Below are 19,279 nucleotides of genomic sequence, written 5' to 3'. Positions count from 1 at the left end.
TTAATATTCCCTATTTGGGTATTTTCCAGTTTTCTTCAAGCAATTAGTATCAAGTTTTATACCATCGTGGTCAGAAAAGATGCTTGATATGATCATTTGTCTTAAATTGTTAAAACATTGATAGCTTGAAACTGGCCAAGGTGGTAGTATTTACACCACAGGCATCGGCAAATGTGACAAATCAGGGCTGCCTCTTTCCTGAGCAAGTTGTTAAATATGAATGAGTGCACAGCTGCTCCTACACTTCCCTCTAACTGGACAACCTGTTGACCTGACTCAAAACCTTTCACTACCTCTCCACCCTAGTTTCAGCTTTTGGAGGCCTGCCAAGAAGGCCAAGGGAGACCTGGCTGCCCCACCTGATTCTTCAATCAAGACTGATCCACAGTGGTCCCAAGCCCGAATGACACAAAACTATCACATTCAATCCAAATAGTAACTGCTATCTTGGAAATTAAAGGTGATTTTATCTCCACCAAGATTTTGAGCAAATGCTCAAGGAAAAAAAAAAAAGTGCATTATACTTTTACTTTGACTTCCTTGGAAAACAGAGTTGTGTTAGTTGTGTTAGTTAATTAGATAGAGTTTGCCTTTCTATCAAGCATAAGCTAGAACATTAAACTTCTCATCCACTGCCGATTAGAATAAAGGTGCATTATAAAATATGTAGTGACTTTAAAACATCGTTTTAGTGACATGCATCCCCCAATAAATTGTAGCTGGCTCCAATTTAACTTAATATTGAAAGACATCAATCATAAGGTATCTAACTTTTCTAATAAGTTAACTATATAGAAGGGCTTCTGACTTTATAGTCACTGATATTTAAAACTAAGTCAACACATTAAAGCAGACCTACCTATTACAAAGGAAGAAATATTCCTGGCCATTTTATAATCAGAAGACAGTGATCAAGCTATTTACTTCCCAAGGTTGCTATGCTTAGGGAACCTTTTGTATGTCCACTCTAGAAATGAAGGGTTACCCTCTAAACATTACAAAGGGAAGACTAAAGAATAAAGAATATCAAAACACACATTTTTCTCTACATACTTGCCCTTTCCTACTGAAAAATAAATCACCAACCAGCTTTCTTAGAAAATTAAAATTGTGATCATGACCTGTAAAATGGGAACATGGCTGGAGTGGAAAACCATCTGAGAAGGTAAAATTCACGTATGCCACAAGTGCAGACTAATTGATGGGAGAAATGTGTCCCTGTAAACCTTTCCTGTTAAGTAAAATGCTCTAAATCACACCATAACATCATACTTTCTGCAAATTTACATTTAGGATAGTCCTCACCCCACAACCTTGAAAGACAGCTGTCTCTATGACATTACCCCATTTTTATGGATGACATAACTAAAAATTCTGAGATGATGAATAGCTTGCTCAATATTATATTGTAAGTGGATGAGCTAAGAATTAAACTCATGACTTTTGATTCACAGTCTGGCTCTCTTTCCAATGTATCACACTGCATCTCATCTATTTTCATAATGAAACTGAAATTAATCCCATCAGAAACATTTTCTGGTCCCAAGACATACAATAAATCATACTAAATAATGCAGCAAGTTATTTTCAAAAGAATAAATAAGGTCTATTTAAATAGCTATCAATAATACTCAAAATAAAATACAAATTATAAATAACATTTGAAATGACACTAAGTAAATATATTAAAATTGAAAATACTCTCCTAGAAACTGCTCTTTGGAGACAAAGACCCATACGATATGGCTAGTTTTATCTCATTAAGATAGAAATAAGGCTTTTTAAAAGCCCTACGTAACTTCTGGTTAATTCATGTAATCATTAAATACTTATTGGGTACTTATTGGGTACTTATTGGGTATTTACTAGACACCTAGAAGTAATCTTGAAGATATTAATCTATTATCCCAATTAAGCTGCTGAGATACTGATTTAGTTTCTTATAATATCACTTCATGGTGAAAGCCAGCCTTTTTGTCTAAGGGAATGTCTAAGGGAAATACCAATATTAAGTCAATAAATTTTTTTTAAAAAAAGGTTCTATTTATTTATTTGAGACAGTATGCAAGCAGGGGTAGGGACAGAGGGAGAGAGAGAATCTCAAGCAGACTCTGCTGTGCAGGTAGCGTGACACAGGGCTTGACCTCACAACCCTGAGATCATGACCTGAGCTGAAATCAAGTCAGTCACCTAACCAACTGAGCCACTTAGACACCACTAAATCAGTAGGTTTCTAACTGGTATTGTGTACAGGTTAGTTTTTTGTAGCTAGTTTCTACCAAACCCTTGAAGAGCCCAGTTCTACATGAAACCAAATGCTGCAAATCAGTATAATGTTATAAGATTTTCAGTTAATACAGCTAATCATTTTTATGGGGCAAAACTTTTAAAGAAATGGCTGATGAGGGATCCCTGGGTGGGGTTTAGTGCCTGCCTTTGGCCCAGAGCGTGATCCTGGAGACCTGGGATCAAATCCCACGTTGGGCTCCCAGTGCATGGAGCCTGCTTCTCCCTCTGCCTGTGTTTCTGCCTCTCTCTCTCTCTCTCTCTCTCTCTGTGTGTGTGTGACTATCATAAATAAAAAATTAAAAAAAAGAAATGGCTGATGAATGTATGACAACTAACAAAAAGAAGTATACAGAAGGCAGACTGAATTGAGCTATGAATAATAGAAATATATTGTACTGACATTTCATCCACTAAAATTAGAATTTAATTTACATTGTTTTCAACTCTATGTGACAGTAGCTTCTATTTAGAACACTGTGGCTATTGTCAATTGGCATAGGAGAAAGGGATCTTTAGCATTTATTCTCTCTACACTTGTCCCTCAGACAAGTTAAAATATTCTAAAACAGCCTCAGGAATTAATTCCTAAAAATGCCAATGTTCTTCTTGACAGCCCCAGTGAGATCTCCAAACTGCCATATGTGAAAAAGTCAGATATTGATTTTTTAGAAAAGAACACTTTCTCTGCCCTAGGCAATTAACTTTTGGAGTTTTGATATTAATTACATGTTTAAGACACATGCTAGGAGAGTGCCACAGTGACTGACCTTAGACAGCCAAGAGGGAGTGGGGTGTCTACAGAGGACTGGGGTGTGGTATAGGAAAAGCAACACAGATTGGTGAAGCCCATTCAAAGGCCAGTAACGATGGTACAGTAGGAAAGTTGTTAGCATCCCAAGCCTATAGGCTACTCAAAGATACAGTTGGAGGTACAGAAGCAGGCCACTGGATAGGAGTGATGGCCTCTGATAAAGGATGTATCATCCCTAAATCAAGCCCATAAAGAGCATTTGGGGGAATAAATACTCCAAATGTCCTCTCTTCCCACTTTCCACTCTCCTATAAATATTTCCCATACACTGACCCTAACCAGAAGCCAATGGTTATGAGAGTCCACCTACTGGAGCCCAAAAGTCAGCCTTGTAGAGCATGCAACAAGAATAAAAAAGAATTGAGAGTAGATCTGGAGGTTTAAAAAGGAATTTTATAGAGCAAATGAAAACTCATTCATAATGGTATTTTCAGAATTATTTGGAGGTAAGTGAATTTACATTGCTGGCCTGGTTTGATATAATGCCCAAATCAAGCAGTACCTCGTAGCAAAACCAAAACCTTAATTTTCAGTGCCTCCTTCGTGAACATTTGCAACATGCGAATACATCACCAGGACAGAAAGAATGAATAAAAAAAGAAGAAAGCTGCTCTTTAGGACTTTCCTATTTCCTCTCAAAACACAATCATGACTTTTCTGAAGATGAGAAAAAGGATGATCTGCTTTCTTCATTGAAAGAAATCTCCAGACATAGACAGGAATCACCAAAGATGAAAATAACAATTTAGTGATTTTATACTATCACTTTTTAGAAAGTCCCCTTTCTAAAGTCCCACATATTGCAAGGGATCTAAGAGAACCAATAAATTCAGTGTCTCCATCTCTTGAAGAGTTAACATCCTATAGTTAGAGTGAGTTACAACAGTGAAGGAGCCAGCATGGATAGGATACCTGGTAAGATTTTTAACCCCTATATGAGTGACTATTAACCTTTCGCCTTTAAATTCTTCTAACTCATATAAGTAACCACCTTGTATCTATTATATATCTCTACAGCACTTCTCCTTTTATTTATTTTATATTTACTCAGAAATACCTATTTGGGAATCCGCTACATGTGAGGTACTATTCTGGGGACCAATAATAATAATAGTGAACAAAATGAGACTGTTTTTTAAAAAAATCTATGTTCTCAGGAAATGTGTATATAACAGAGCGTGAGACAATAAACCAAATGTATGAACTGAATTATGTTCCCCCAAATCTATATGTTGAAACCCTAACACCCAGGACCTTAGAACTGGATTGTATTTAGAGATAAAGCCTATAAATAGGGGATTAAATTGAAATGAGGTCATTAAGGTGGCCCTAATCCAATCTGACTGGTGTTCTTACCAGAAAAGGAAACATGTACATACAGAGACGCCAGTAGTGTGGCATGCATAGCAAAAAGACCACACGAGGACACAGCAAGAAGGTAGTTGTCTGCCAGCCAAGGAGAGAGGCCTCAGGAAAAATCAAACCTGATGACACCTCAATCTTGGGCTTTCAGCCACCAGAACTGTGAAAATTTTAAATTTAATTTCTGTTGTAAATTTAAGCCCCCATCTGTGATAATTTGTTATGACAGCCCTAGCAAATTAACACACCAAATAATATGTACATTAATAGCATGTTAAAGTACTATGTACAAGTGCCAGAAAAATACTGCAAGAAAGGAGAAAAAGTGTGTGAAATAGGGTTGCAATTTGGTAGAGTAGTCAGGAAAGACTGCACTGGGAGGTAAGAGTTGGGCAGACTTGAAGAAGTGATAAGGTAAGCCAGGCACATACAGGGTTGTAGAAATGGGAAGAGCATTCTAGGCAAAAGGTATGACAAATGAAAAGGCCAGAGGAAGAGGAATGTTATGTTTGAGGAATAAGATAGACAGGGTGGCTGGAAATCACCCATGAGTCATGCAGGAATCCACTCGTGGGTAGCAAGAGGTGAGGTCAGGAAGGTAACAAGAAATCTAATGGTAGAGGCCTTGCTATTCAAGGTATAAAGACCTCAGACTAGCAGCTGGCATAACATGGTTAAAACTGTTAGAAATGCAGAATCTCAGACCCTGTCCTAGACCTACAAAATCAGAAAATGTATTAAGATAAAATCCACAAGTGATTCATAGGCACATCAAAGTTTTTAACAGCTTTATTGAGGTATACAGTTGACCCTTGAACAATACAGGTTTGAGCTGTGCAGGTCCACCTACCCATGGACTTTTTTTCTTTTTTCTTTTTCTTTTTTAAAAGATTTTATTTATTTATTCATGAGAGACACACGCACACACAGAGGCAGAGACACAGGCAGAGGGAGAAACAGGCTCCATGCAGGAAGCCTGACGCGGGACTTGATCCTGGGTCTCCAGGATCACACCCTGGGCTGAAGGAGGCACTAAACCGCTGAGCCACCTGGGCTGCCCAGGACTTTTTTTCAATACAGAACAGTACTGTAAGTGTATTTTCTCTTTCTTATGATTTTCTTAATAACATTTTCTTTTGTCTAGCTTACTGTATTGTAAGAATATGGTATAAAATATATATAACATACAAAATATGTGTTAACTAAACTGTTTAGGTTATCAATAAGGCTTCTGGTCAACGGTAGTCTATTAGTGGCTAAGTCTTGGAGGAGTCAAAAGTTATACATGGATTTTCAACTGCACAGGGAGGGAGATCATTGTTCCTAATCCCATGTTGTTAAAGGGTCAACTGTAATTTATATACCACATAATTCATCCACTTAACGGGTACAAACCAATGGTTTTTAAAGAATATTCACAGATATTTACAACCATCACTACAGTCAACTTGAGAACATTTTTGTCACCTCAAAATGAAATTTGGTACACTTTGGTTATCACCCCCTGCAACTCATAAATTTTGATATATTGTGCTTTTGTTTTCATTCATCTTGAAGTATATCCTGATTTTCCTTTATATTACCTCATGGACGCAATGATAGGAGAATTGTCTAATTTCCACATATTTATGAGTTTCTCAAATTTTTCCTGAATATTGACTTCAAATTTCATTACATTGTAGTCAGATAACGTATCTTATGTTAATTCTATTCTTTTAAGTTTATTTCAGGCCTTGTTTTATAGCCTAGTATATGATTTATCCTGGAGAATGTTTTGTGTGTATTTGAGAAGAATGTACATTCTGTTGTTGGGTTGTGTATTCAGCAGAAGTCTAGTAGGTCTAGTTGGTACACAGTGTTATTCAAGTCTTCCATTTCTTTGTTGATATTCCGTTTGGTTGTTATATTCACTACTAAAAATAAGATACTGAAGTCTCCAATTATTATTGAATTATTTATTTCTCCCTTGATTTCTGTCAGTTATTGCTTTGTTATTTTGGTGCTCTGTTATTAGGTTTATAAGTATTAAGTCTTTCTGCTGAGTTTATCTTTTTAGGATTATAAAGTCTCCTTCTTTATTTCTTCTAACATTTTTTTTCTTTTAAAAGTCTACTTTTGTCTGATTATCAGTTTAGCCACTCCACATGCCATTTTTATTTATTTTTATTTTTTTTTCAGATGCCATTTTTAAAACAAAGGGTAAAATAGCAGAGGAAAGTCTAACTAACTACATCAGTAATAACCCATTCACATTTAATGCTATTACTTAGTTAAACTTACATCTGTCATTTCACTCTTTGTTTTTATGTTTCATGTATTCTTTGTTCTTCTACTTCTTCTTTACAGAATTCTTCTGCCTTAAGTGAATATTTTATAGAGTAGCATTTTAGTAAGTTTTAACTTTATCTCTTAGTGGTTGCACTAAGGCTTCCCATACATGTCTTACTTTGTCAGAATTAGTTTCTAATTTATACTACCTTAACTGCACAGATATGGAAAATATTACTTACAGCTTATAGCTCTATTCCCTTTCCCCCACTTTTGTGGAAATTTTGTTATAAATATTATATCTATTCATGTTATATACCCACCTACACATTGTTATAATTATTACTTTACCATCTGTAATCATTTCCTTGGCCCAATTACAGCTTTGTTCCCCCACACACCTCCTTTGTGGTGTTATTGGCAAATATATTACATGTCTGTGTGAGAAATGCTTTTAAGGGCTTTGTGGGCTACTGTAATAATTTTACCTTTACTTCTCAGTGAAATGGGAAGACACTGAGATAGAAAAGTGACTTGATCTGACTTACATTTTAAAAAGGTTTCTTCTGTATACTTGTTGAGAATAGCCTCTTAGGAAAAGAGAGAGACCAATTAAGAGAACTGCCACAATTCGAGAGTAGAATAAAGATGGCTTGGATAAGGGTGGAATTGGTACAATTAGCAAGAAGAAATAATCAGCTTCTAAAAATGATCTGAAGATAGCCAGTAGATTTAATATCAGACAATGATATAGATAAAAAGAGAGGACTCAAGAATAACTTGGAGCATCTAGGCCTGAGCACTGGAAGAATAGATGTGGCATTAATGGAAGCTGGGAAAAGTGCTGGAGTACCAAGCACTTCCCTTTAGGAGAAAGTCCAGGAGATCTTGCAGGATGTGTAAGGTTTGAGATGCCTTATAGACATCCCAGGAAAGTGTTGATGGGACAAAGGAACATTCAAATCTGGGAAGAGGTTCAGGCAGGAAATACAAATTTGGAAATCATCAGTATGTATGTGGTATTTTAATCCAAGAGACTAAATGTGGTCCTTGAGGACTGAGCATGAAGAGAAATGAGGCCTAAGGACTGAGTTCTGGGGCACTCCAGCCTCAAAAGTGAGAGATGAGGAATCTGCAAAGAAGAATGAGAAGACAGTGTATTCTAACTTTCTTAACATACTGTGAGAGCTGCTAAAAAGAAATAATTTATCATGTTTATTGTGGAAGAGTTCTCAACTACACATACTTTGAAAATACGCATTTCCAGGTTGAAAATAACTGTCACTGTACCTGTCCCAGTGTTGAGCACAAAGAATCTGCTGTGTGTTTTTGAAACTGAAGCCTAATATATAATTAGAACATAGAAACACCCAAAGGCTCTTTTCCTCCCCGGCTGCTTGAAGCTCAGCCGCCATCATGAACCACACAGTAACTATCCAGACCAGGAAGTTCATGACCAACTGACTACTTCAGCGGAAACAGATGGTCATTGATGTTCTGCATCCCGGGAAGGCAACAGTACCTAAGACAGAAATTTAGGAAAAACTAGCCAAAATGTACAAGACCACACCAAATGCCATATTTGTATTTGGATTCAGAACCCATTTTGGTGGTGGCAAGACAACTAGCTTTGCATGACTTAGGATTCCTGGGATTACAAAAAGAAAAGTGAACCCAAACAGACTTGCAAGACATGGCCTATATGAGAAGAAAAAGACTTCAAGAAAACAGCGCAAAGAACGCAAAAACAGAATGAAGAAAGTCAGGGGGGCTGCCAAAGCCAACACTGGTGCTGGCAAAAAGTGAGCTGGAGATTGGACAACAGAAGGAGCAAAGATTCTGCAGTGGCTTTATCTGTGGTGATTGTGCAGATTTTTCATGAGAGGATTAATAAACTAAGAACATTAATGTGAAAAAAAACACCCAAAGGTTTCAGATATTAATTCTGAACTATGCCAATAATTAGTCATTGGCCATGATCTTACCAAAAGAAGGCAGTCTGATCCCAAACTTGCAATTATGGTCCCTGCTGTGCAAGATAATGCCACATTAAGACTATTTACATTTCAGAAGCTTAAGTAAAATAAGTATCCCAAAGTGAAGAAAGCACATAGTATTTTTTTCAAGATGGATTGCTTTTGAAGAGATGCTAATTATAAAGTCAAATGTTCTGTATATTAGAATGTCTTATATTTGTGACTGTTAATCCTGCTCTCATTAAGAGTAGTACCATAGAACTGGCACAAAAACAGACACATAGATCAATGGAACAGAATAGAGAATCCAGAAGTGGACCCTCAACTTTATGGTCAACTAATATTCATCAAAGGAGGAAAGACTATCCACTGGAAGAAAGACAGTCTCTTCAATAAATGGTGCTTGGAAAATTGGACATCCACATGCAGAAGAATGAAACTAGACCATTCTCTTGCACCATACACAAAGATAAACTCAAAATGGATGAAAGATCTTTTTTTCCCTTTTTTTAATAAATTAATTTTTTATTGGTGTTCAATTTACCAACATACAGAATAACACCCAGTGCTCATCCCGTCAAGTGCCCCCCTCAGTGCCCGTCACCCATTCACCCCCACCCCCCGCCCTCCTCCCCTTCCACCACCCCTAGTTCGTTTCCCAGAGTTAGGAGTCTTTATGTTCTGTCTCCCTTTCTGATATTTCCCACACATTTCTTCTCCCTTCCCTTATATTCCCTTTCACTATTATTTATATTCCCCAAATGAATGAGAACATACACTGCTTGTCCTTCTCCGATTGACTTACTTCACTCAGCATAATACCCTCCAGTTCCATCCACGTTGAAGCAAATGGTGGGTATTTGTGATGAATGGATGAAAGATCTAAATGTGAGACAAGATTCCATCAAAATCCTAGAGGAGAACACAGGCAACACCTTTTTTGAACTTGGCCGCAGTAACTTCTTGCAAGATACATCCACGAAGGCAAGAGAAACAAAAGCAAAAATGAACTATTGGGACTTCATCAAGATAAGAAGCTTTTGCACAGCAAAAGATACAGTCAACAAAACTAAAAGACAACCTACAGAATGGGAGAATATATTTACAAATGACGTATCAGATAAAGGGCTAGTTTCCAAGATCTATAAAGAACTTATTAAACTCAACAGCAAAGAAACAAACAATCCAATCATGAAATGGGCAAAAGACATGAACAGAAATCTCACAGAGGAAGACATAGACATGGCCAACATGCACATGAGAAAATGCTCTGCATCACTTGCCATCAGGGAAATACAAATCAAAACCACAATGAGATACCACCTCACACCACTGAGAATGGGGAAAATTAACAAGGCAGGAAACCACAAATGTTGGAGAGGATGCGGAGAAAAGGGAACCCTCTTGCACTGTTGGTGGGAATGTGAACTGGTGCAGCCACTCTGGAAAACTGTGTGGAGGTTCCTCAAAGAGTTAAAAATCGATCTGCCCTATGACCCAGCAATTGCACTGCTGGGGATTTACCCCAAAGATAGAGATACAATGAAATGCCGGGACACCTGCACCCTGATGTTTATAGCAGCAATGTCCGCAATAGCCAAACTGTGGAAGGAGCCTCGGTGTCCATAGAAAGATGAATAGATAAAGAAGATGTGGTCTATGTATACAATGGAATATTACTCAGCCATCAGAAACGACAAATACCCACCATTTGCTTCGACATGGATGGAACTGGAGGGTATTATGTTGAGTGAAATAAGTCAATTGGAGTAGGACAAACATTATATGTTCTCATTCATTTGGGGAATATAAAAAATAGTGAAAGGGAATAAAGGGAAAAGGAGAAAAAATGAATGAGAAATATCAAGGAGGGAGACAGGACATGAGAGACTCCTAACTCTGGGAAACGAACTAGGGGTGGTGGAAGGGGAGGTGGGTGGGGGGTGGAGATGACTGGGTGACGGGCACTGAGGGGGGCACTTGATGGGATGAGCACTGGGTGTTATTCTATATGTTGGCAAATTGAACACCAATAAAAAATAAATTTATAAAAAAAAAGAGTAGTACCATAGAGTACTAAAAACAAAATAGTCAGAATTTTACCCAAATCCTAGTTCTGCCATTTGTAACTGTCTGATGTTCTATAAGCCATTTAAACCCTCTGGGCTCATTTCTTTCACTTGTGTAATTAGAATAATGAAACTTAACCTGAAAAAATACTGCAGGACTATAGATGCATTTAAATTATCTTACATATGGAAGGCTCACAAAAGTCGTAGTTGTTAAATTACCACTATTTAATAACTTTGGCAATAATATCCTTATGATAAAAACACAATAATGCAAAGGATTATGAATTGAATAATACATTAATTATCTATGGATATATAATAAATTGCTCCCAAAACTTAACTTAAAAATATAAGTCAGTCGGAGAAGGACAAACATTATATGTTCTCATTCATTTGGGGAATATAAATAATAGTGAAAGGGAAGGGAGAAGAAATGTGTGGGAAATATCAGAAAGGGAGACAGAACGTAAAGACTGCTAACTCTGGGAAACGAACTAGGGGTGGTAGAAGGGGAGGAGGGCGGGGGGTGGGAGTGAATGGGTGACGGGCACTGGGTGTTATTCTGTATGTTAGTAAATTGAACACCAATAAAAAAAAATAAACATATATATATTTAACCCCCCCCAAAAAAAATAAAAAAAAAAAACAAAACATTTATTATTAAATAGGTTCTGAAGATCGACAGCTTATCTGAGTGGTTTTGGCCCAGCAGTCCTCATTAAGCTGCAAAGTCAAGAATTTGGTCAGGGCTGAAGGATCAACTTCTAAGAAGGCTCAGTCACATGACTGACAAGCTGGTGCTAGCTATTGGCAGACCTTAGTTCCTTGTCACAGGGACCTCTCCACAGCCCCATGACTCGGTAGCTGGCTTCCCTCAGAGCAAACAATCTTAGATGGTAAGACAGAGCTATCCAATTCTTTTATGACCTGTCCTTGAAACTCAGACTTTGTTATTTCTGCAGTACTGTTATACTGCTAACTGGTTACACATGGCGGCCCCCCATCCAGGGAGGTAGGGGAAAGTGGGTGGATACCAGGAGAGAATCACTGGGCATCATCTTGGGATCTGGCTACTGCGAATAGTAAATAAACCATAGTTTTAGCATTACTTGCTCTATTTTTGAAAATGCTGGGCGAAAGTAACAGATACACTTTCTTTCTCTGTGCCACTTCTAAAATAAAAAATAATCTCAATTATTTCTTAATGCCTATAAGTAAGTTTGATTATTTTTATTGTTCATTGTCTTTCTATTAAAGGTTTTTTCAAATGACTAGTTATTTTAGCAAGTGTAACGAAGCCCTCTGATGTGAATACATAACCAACATTGTAGCATAACTAGAAAGTCAGCATTTTGATTTTCCTCTGAGGGCAAATTCAGCTTTGTTTCCACTGATAAATACTTACAATAAAACACCACACTATATCAATCTTCAGCACTGCAAAAAAGATTTACTAAGCAACTCTTACCAAATATTAATTAAAGAATTCAGATTAGGATTATGCTAATTCTTTTCCAATATCAACTACCCCTCCCCCCCCAAGAAAAACCACACACATTTTCCCACCCTTTCATTAACTGGTTGCCTAACATTAAACAAGTCATTGTCCCATTGCTTAATCTTTAAACTGAGGCAACAGATTTTGTAGGAAAATAAAAGTCATACATGCTTCTGATAAGTACAGAAAAAAAGTATACAGATTTGAAGAATTTGAGACTATTCCTTCAATTCCTGAAACTGTATGATTATTTCTTTTTTTTAATTTTTTTTTAATTTTTATTTATTTATGATAGTCACAGAGAGAGAGAGAGAGGCGCAGAGACACAGGCAGAGGGAGAAGCAGACTCCATGCACCGGGAGCCCGATGTGGGATTTGATCCCGAGTCTCCAGGATCGCGCCCTGGGCCAAAGGCAGGCGCCAAACCGCTGCGCCACACAGGGATCCCTGATTATTATTTCTTATATACTCTCTGGAGCATAGAATGATGGTTAAATCACCTTTTAATACATCTGGCATAATTGTTTGGCTTAAATGCAAAGAAAGTTTCACCGACCTCTTTCATAGCCTCAATATTAATTCATCTGTCTCAACTTCAAATTTTTTATCAACAAACTTAGCACTGTTTTAGTTACCAAGAGAAATTTCCTAAGATATTAAAGAAGGTATCATGTTGGTACAAGTGGCTGTTTTGTGTTAACTTCTTTCTGATCTTTATACCAAGGAAAGAAAAAAGTGCTAGATTTTGGAGCACATCTGATCTGAAAAGGCAAGTTAAAGGGTCAGAGGTAAAAAGAAACAAAAGTGTGAATATCATTTTAAGAAGCAATGAAAACACCACAGATTTAAAGCCGAATAGAAACCAGTCATATATCATCCTATGCCAAGAAAATCTTGTACATGACCAAAAATCATTTTTCCTGATAGACAACTTGAAACTTAGGAATACTTGCTTTGTTAGCAGGCTGTCAAGTGATATGCTCACATTCGGGTTTTCTGAGGTTTGATCTGCCATAATTTATACCTCTTCTTTTCAAACTGCATTCAGGTCATGTTGTACTCTCCAACATAATAAATAGTGAAGAACATTTGGGGCCAGTCTTCAACTCACTTTGCCTTTCACCCTCCAAAATGGTGCATTCTAACTAGCATCTTGATGGTGTCCCACCGAGATGATACCTTTCAGAAAATTCTATTGTTGTCAGTTATTTTAAATGATACCGCATGAAATAGCTCACCAAACATACACACTCACCAAATAGTGTAGGGTGTAAGCCACACTTAGTCTATGCAAGGACGTGTTGTTCCAAATCTTAATTCTGAGAATTTGGATCTTAGCCTCCAAAAAAGCTCTGAATACAAGTGAATATTTCATGATTCAGTGATGGAACAGGAAGTTATAGGGCAATGGCTTACATTGCCCTATTCCTAAAAAGATCTCTAAATCTCTCATTTCAATATAGACACTATATAAACTACTAAAGTGTTCAAAAGATTAAGAGACTGCTGTTGTTTAAAAAAAATGTTTTCTTTTACGTTTAAGAAATACCTTGGAGGCCGAGAGTCAATAGAATAAGAATAATAGAGCTATTTAATATATATGTTGCAGAAACATCTGGTTGATCACCACTGATTGGTGTTTCCTTTCTATATTATATAGTTGGTGCCACAAGCAGTTTCCCATCCAGGTACTACAGTCCCTGATGCCTACCACATGCCAACTCCACTCACTGGTCAAAACTAGTTGCATGACCCCAAACATGGAGGTGGCCCCAGTTCCAGCCAATAAGATGTGACTAGAAGTGACGTCTGTCCCCTCCAAGTCATGAGTGCTTTCTCCACAGTGTCTTCTTCAACAGCAAGCCCGGGACCGTCTACTGAAGATGACTACATCATGAGACGGAAGGAGCCAGGATCCCTGAATCAATACTCAAAGGAAAGTTGCCTGATCAAGGAGGAGTATCTATATTAAACACTGTATAAAAGAGAATAAAATTGTGTGCTGCAATGTTACTTTTTGGGAGATTTTGTTAGAACAGTTCATCTACCCTAACTGGAGGAAACTAAACAAATATAAAGGTACATTTTCTTGAGATGCAGGATCATCTGACAAAATGGAAGCACAAGAGAAAAAAAAGGTATAGCAACAGAGTCAGAAGTGCTCGAGAGGGAGAAAAATGAGTTCATTTCCTGAATCAGCTGCTCTCAAGTTTCTACTTTTTGAAAAATCAATTCATTTGTCTGAAGCACTGTAGACTAAGATGGAAGCTTAGATATTCATAAAAAATCATTTTTTTTCTAAAAATATAAGCAGAAAACATTACATATAATCTTGCTATACTGAAAAACAGGCAAAGTAGCACTGATAAGATAGTTACATGGCATTTTTAATACAGTATAATTTTTACCTAGAAAATAACGTGATGAGAAGGACTAAGCTGGAGAAACCCATAGAAATAGTCAAGGGCAAAGGATTAGGGAAGGAAAAATGGGGAGAACTAGAGATTCAAATAAAGAGAAAGAGAAAACTATTGGTTTCAAAAAGAGTTGAAGTTTATGTATCTGTGGCTAATTTTTTAAGAGCTAGAAATTAAAGGTGGTATGCAAAATGATTTGAAGACCTAAGAAATGTACTCATTCATTCATTCACCAAATATTTACTGAGCAACTACTATGTGCCAAGGCCTGTGACAGGTGCTAAAAACAAAACCCTGAACAAGCTCTCTAGAGCTCAGTCTTTTTTTTTTTTATTGAGGTGTATAATTGACATACCATATTATGTCAGTTTCAGGTGTACAATGTAGTGATTCAACACTTGCATACACTGAGAAATGATCACCACAGTAAGTCTAGATACCATCAATCACTAACGTTGATATAATATTATTTGCTGTATTCTCCATGCCATACACTATACCCTGTATCTTATTTATTTTACAATTGAAACTTTATAACTCTTGACCCCTTCACCCATTTCAACCACTCTCCTAAGCCCCCTCCCCTCTGCCAACTGCCAATCTGTTCTGTATCTATGACTCTGGGTCTTCTTGTTTTGTTTTTCACATACAAGTGAAATCATGTGGTATTTGTCTTTGTCTGACTTATTTTAGAGCGTAATACTCTCAAGGCCCACCCATGTTGTTGCAAATGGCAACATTTCATTCCTTTTTATGGCGGGGGCGGGGGTGCACACACAGGCATGTGTGTGTGTGTGTGTGTGTGTGTGCCTGTGCAACACATCTTTATCTATTCATCCACTGATGGACACTTAGGTTGTTTTCATGTCTTGCCTATTAGAAATAACGGTGTAAAGCATATAGGGGTGCATGTATCTTTTAGAATTAGTGTTTTCATTTTCTTCAGATACATATCCAATAGTGTAATTGCTGGATCATATGGTAGTTCCATTTTTCACTTTTTGAGGACTCTCTATACTGTTTTCCATAGTGGCTGGACCAATATACATTCCCATCAACAGTACACAAGGGTTCCCTTTTCTACATATCCTGGCCAATGCTTCGTTCTTGTCTAGATCTGTCAGATATGATGTGATATCTCATTGTGGCTTTGATTTGTATTTTTCTGATTAGCGATGTTGAACATCTTTTCCTTTACCCATTAGCCATCTATCTGTCTTTTTTGGAAAAATGTCTATTCAGATCCTCTGCTCATTTTTAAACTGGATTTTTGTTGTTTTTGTTGTTGTTGTTGTTGTTATTGAGCTGTATGAGTTCTTTATCTAGTTTGGATGTTAACCTTATTGTATTTGCAAATATCTTCTCCCATCCAATAGGTTGCCTTTCTATTTTTCTGAGGATTTCCTTTCCTATACAGAAGCTTAACGTAGTCCCATTTGTTTATTTTTACTTTTGTTTTCCTTGCTTTTAGAGTCAGATCCAAACAAACACTGCAAAGACTAATTTCAAAGAGCTTACTATTTGTTTTCCTATAAGAGTTTTGTGGTTTCAGGTCTTATATTCAAAACTTCAATCCATCTGAGTTTTTGTGTATGGTGTAAGATAGTATCCAGCTTCATTCTTACATGTAAGCTGTCCAGGTTTTCTCAACACCATTTGCTGAAGAGAGAGTCCTTTCCACATATTATATTCTTCCTTCTTTGTGGATATCAATTGACTATATACATGGATTTATTTCTGAGCTCTGTATTCTATTCCATTGATCTATATGTGTTTTTATGCCAAAACCATAATGTTTTAATTTCTAAAGCTCTGTAGTAAAGTTTGAAATCAGAGAGCATGATGCCTCTGGATTTGTTATTCTTTCCCTAGATTGTTTTCACTATTTGGGGTCTTTTGTATTTCCATATGAATTCTAGAATTATTTGTGCCAGTTCTGTGAAAAATGCCTTTGGAACCTTGATAAAGATTACGAAGACTCCATACATTGCTTTGGGTAGTATGGACATTTTAAAAAGTAACTCTTCCAATCTAGGGACACAAAATATCTTCCCACTTATGATTGTTCATCATTAGTGTATAGAAACACAACATATTTTTTTGTAGTTAATCTTGTATCCTGCAACTTTACTGGATTTGTTTTTTAGTTCTTTTTTGTTGTTGTTATTGTTGTTTTTGTTTTTTAGTTCTAATGATTTTTTGGTGAAGTCCTTAGGGTTTTCTATATCTAGTATTGTGTCATCTGCAAACAGTGAGTTTAATTACTCAGTTAACTGAGTAATTTGGTTTTATTTTCTGCAGTAACAAACATGTAGGGCCCGTTCTTCCTACAACAGGGAAAGAACTAAGAACTCAAGGGCACTAGGAGGCACCCGGGGCCCATTCTGGGGGAAAAACGTGCGTCCCTGATAATCGATGGGCAATGACGGCAGGTACCGACGGCCTGTGCCCTGCCTGCTGGGGGTGCCTTCTATTATTTAGATGCCTTCTATTTATTTTTCTTGCCTAACTGTTATGGCTAGAACTCCCAATACTATGCTGAATAGAAGTGGGGAGAGTGGGCATCCTTGTCTTCTTACTGATCTTACAGGAAAATCTTTCAGGTTTTCACCCCTGAGTATGATAATAGCTATGGGCTTGTTATATATGGCCTTTGTTATGCTGAGGTACATTCTTTCTATACCCTCTCTGCTAGGAGTTTTTAACATAAACGGATGTTGAGTTTTGTCCAAAGTTTACCTAACATTTATTGAGATAGTATGTGATTTTTATTGTTCATTTTATTAATGTAATATATCACATTGATTGATTTGCAGGTGTTGAACCATTCTTGCATCCTAGGAATAAATCCTACTTGACCATGGTGTATAATCCTCTTAATGTATTTCTGAATTTAGTTTGCTAATATTTTGTTGAGGATTTCTGCATCCAAGTTCATCAGGGATGTTGCCTGTAACTTTCTTTTTTTTGTTTTGTTTTGTTTTGTTTTGGGGTTGTCCTTGCCTAGTCTGGTATTAAGGTCTCATAAGATGAGTTTGGAAGTATTTCCTCGTCCTTGTTTTTTTGGAAGAGTCTGAGAAGGATAGTATTTTTTTAAAGGTTTTATTTATTTATTTAGAGAGAGAGATGCAGAGACACAGGCAGAGGGAGAAGCAGGCTCCACGCAGGGAGCCCAACGCGGGACTCGATCCTGGGTCTCCAGAATCACACCCCGGGCTGCAGGCAGCACTAAACCGCTGCACCACCAGGGCTGCCCTGAGAAGGATAGTATTAAATCTTTAAATGTTTGGTAGAATTCACCAGTGAAGCTGTCTGGTCCTGGATTTGTGTTACTAGGTTTTTGATTACTGATTCATTCTCCTTACTAGTGACTGGTGTATTCAGATTTTCTATTTTGTCATTATGCATTCTTGGAAGAATGTAAGCTTCTAGGAATTTATCCATTTCTTCTAGATTTCTGCGTTTTTTTTTGTTTTATTTTATTTTATTTTTTTGCATATAATCATTCATAGTAGTCTCTTAAGATCCTGTGTATTTCTCTGGTATCAGTTGTAACTTCTTTTTAATTTCTGATTCTATTAGAGCCTTCTCTCTGTTCTTGATAAGACTATGTAAAGATTGGTCTTTTTTATCTTTTCAAAGAACCATCTCTTAGTTTGCGATCTCTTCTAATGCCTTTTTAGTTTCTATTTATTTCCAGTTCAATCTTTAATTATTTCCATCCTTCTATTAATTTCGGCCTTCATTTGTTCTTCTTTTTCTAGTTCCTTTCCATGTAAAGTTCAATTGTTTATTTGAAATTTCTCTTTTCTTGAGGTAGACCTATTTTGCTATGAACTTCCCTCTTAGAATCACTTTTGCTGCATCCCGTAGATTTTGGTATGTCATATTTCTGCCTTTGATTCCAGGTATTTTTTAAATTTCTTCTTTGATTTCTTCTATTACCCGATGGTTGTTTAGTAACATGAATATCTCCATGTATTTGTAGTTTTTGCAGCTTTCTTCTTATAATTGATTCCTAGTTTCATACAACTGTGGTTGGAAAAGATGCTTGGTGTTATTTCAATCTTCTTGAGTTTATTGAGACCTGTTTTGTGTCCTAACATGTAATGTATCCTGGAGAATGTGCCCAGTGCATCTAAGAAGAATGTGTATATTGCTAGTTTGGGATGGGATGTTCTGTATACACCTGTTATGTTCATCTAGTGTAATGTGCCATTCAAGACCACTGTTTCCGATTTTCTGTCTGGATGATCTATCCATCGATGTAAACGGGGTGAAGTTCCATATTATTATTGCATTACTGTTAATTTCACCATTTAGGTTAATATTTGCCTTATATATTTGGTGCTCCGACGTTGAGTGTATATATATCTTCTTCCCAGACTGACCTGTTAGCATTATGCAGTTCCTTTGTTTTTTATTAGTCTTTGTTATAAAGTCTACTTTATCTGATATGAATATAGCTATACTAGATTTCATTTCCATTTGAAGGAAATATCTTTTTCCATTTATTCACTTTAAGCCTATGTGTGTCCTTTTCTCAGAAGTGAGTCTCTTGTAGGCACTCTATACATGCATCTTTT

At 36.8% G+C, this 19,279-nt stretch overlaps 1 protein-coding gene and 1 pseudogene across 1 annotated transcript in view; one reads left to right on the top strand and one right to left on the bottom strand.

The window, feature by feature from the left end:
* ST8SIA6 (ST8 alpha-N-acetyl-neuraminide alpha-2,8-sialyltransferase 6) overlaps positions 1-19,279 on the bottom strand; it is a 134,287-nt gene that overhangs the window by 46,868 nt on the left and 68,140 nt on the right.
* LOC102153417 lies at positions 8,147-8,536 on the top strand (annotated as a pseudogene).

This window comes from Canis lupus, chromosome 2 (assembly GCF_011100685.1).
Source record: "Canis lupus familiaris isolate Mischka breed German Shepherd chromosome 2, alternate assembly UU_Cfam_GSD_1.0, whole genome shotgun sequence".
In the NCBI taxonomy this organism is placed as follows: Eukaryota; Metazoa; Chordata; class Mammalia; order Carnivora; family Canidae; genus Canis; species Canis lupus.
Note: the sequence above shows the minus strand (reverse complement) of the source record. Positions and strands in the feature narration are given on the sequence as shown.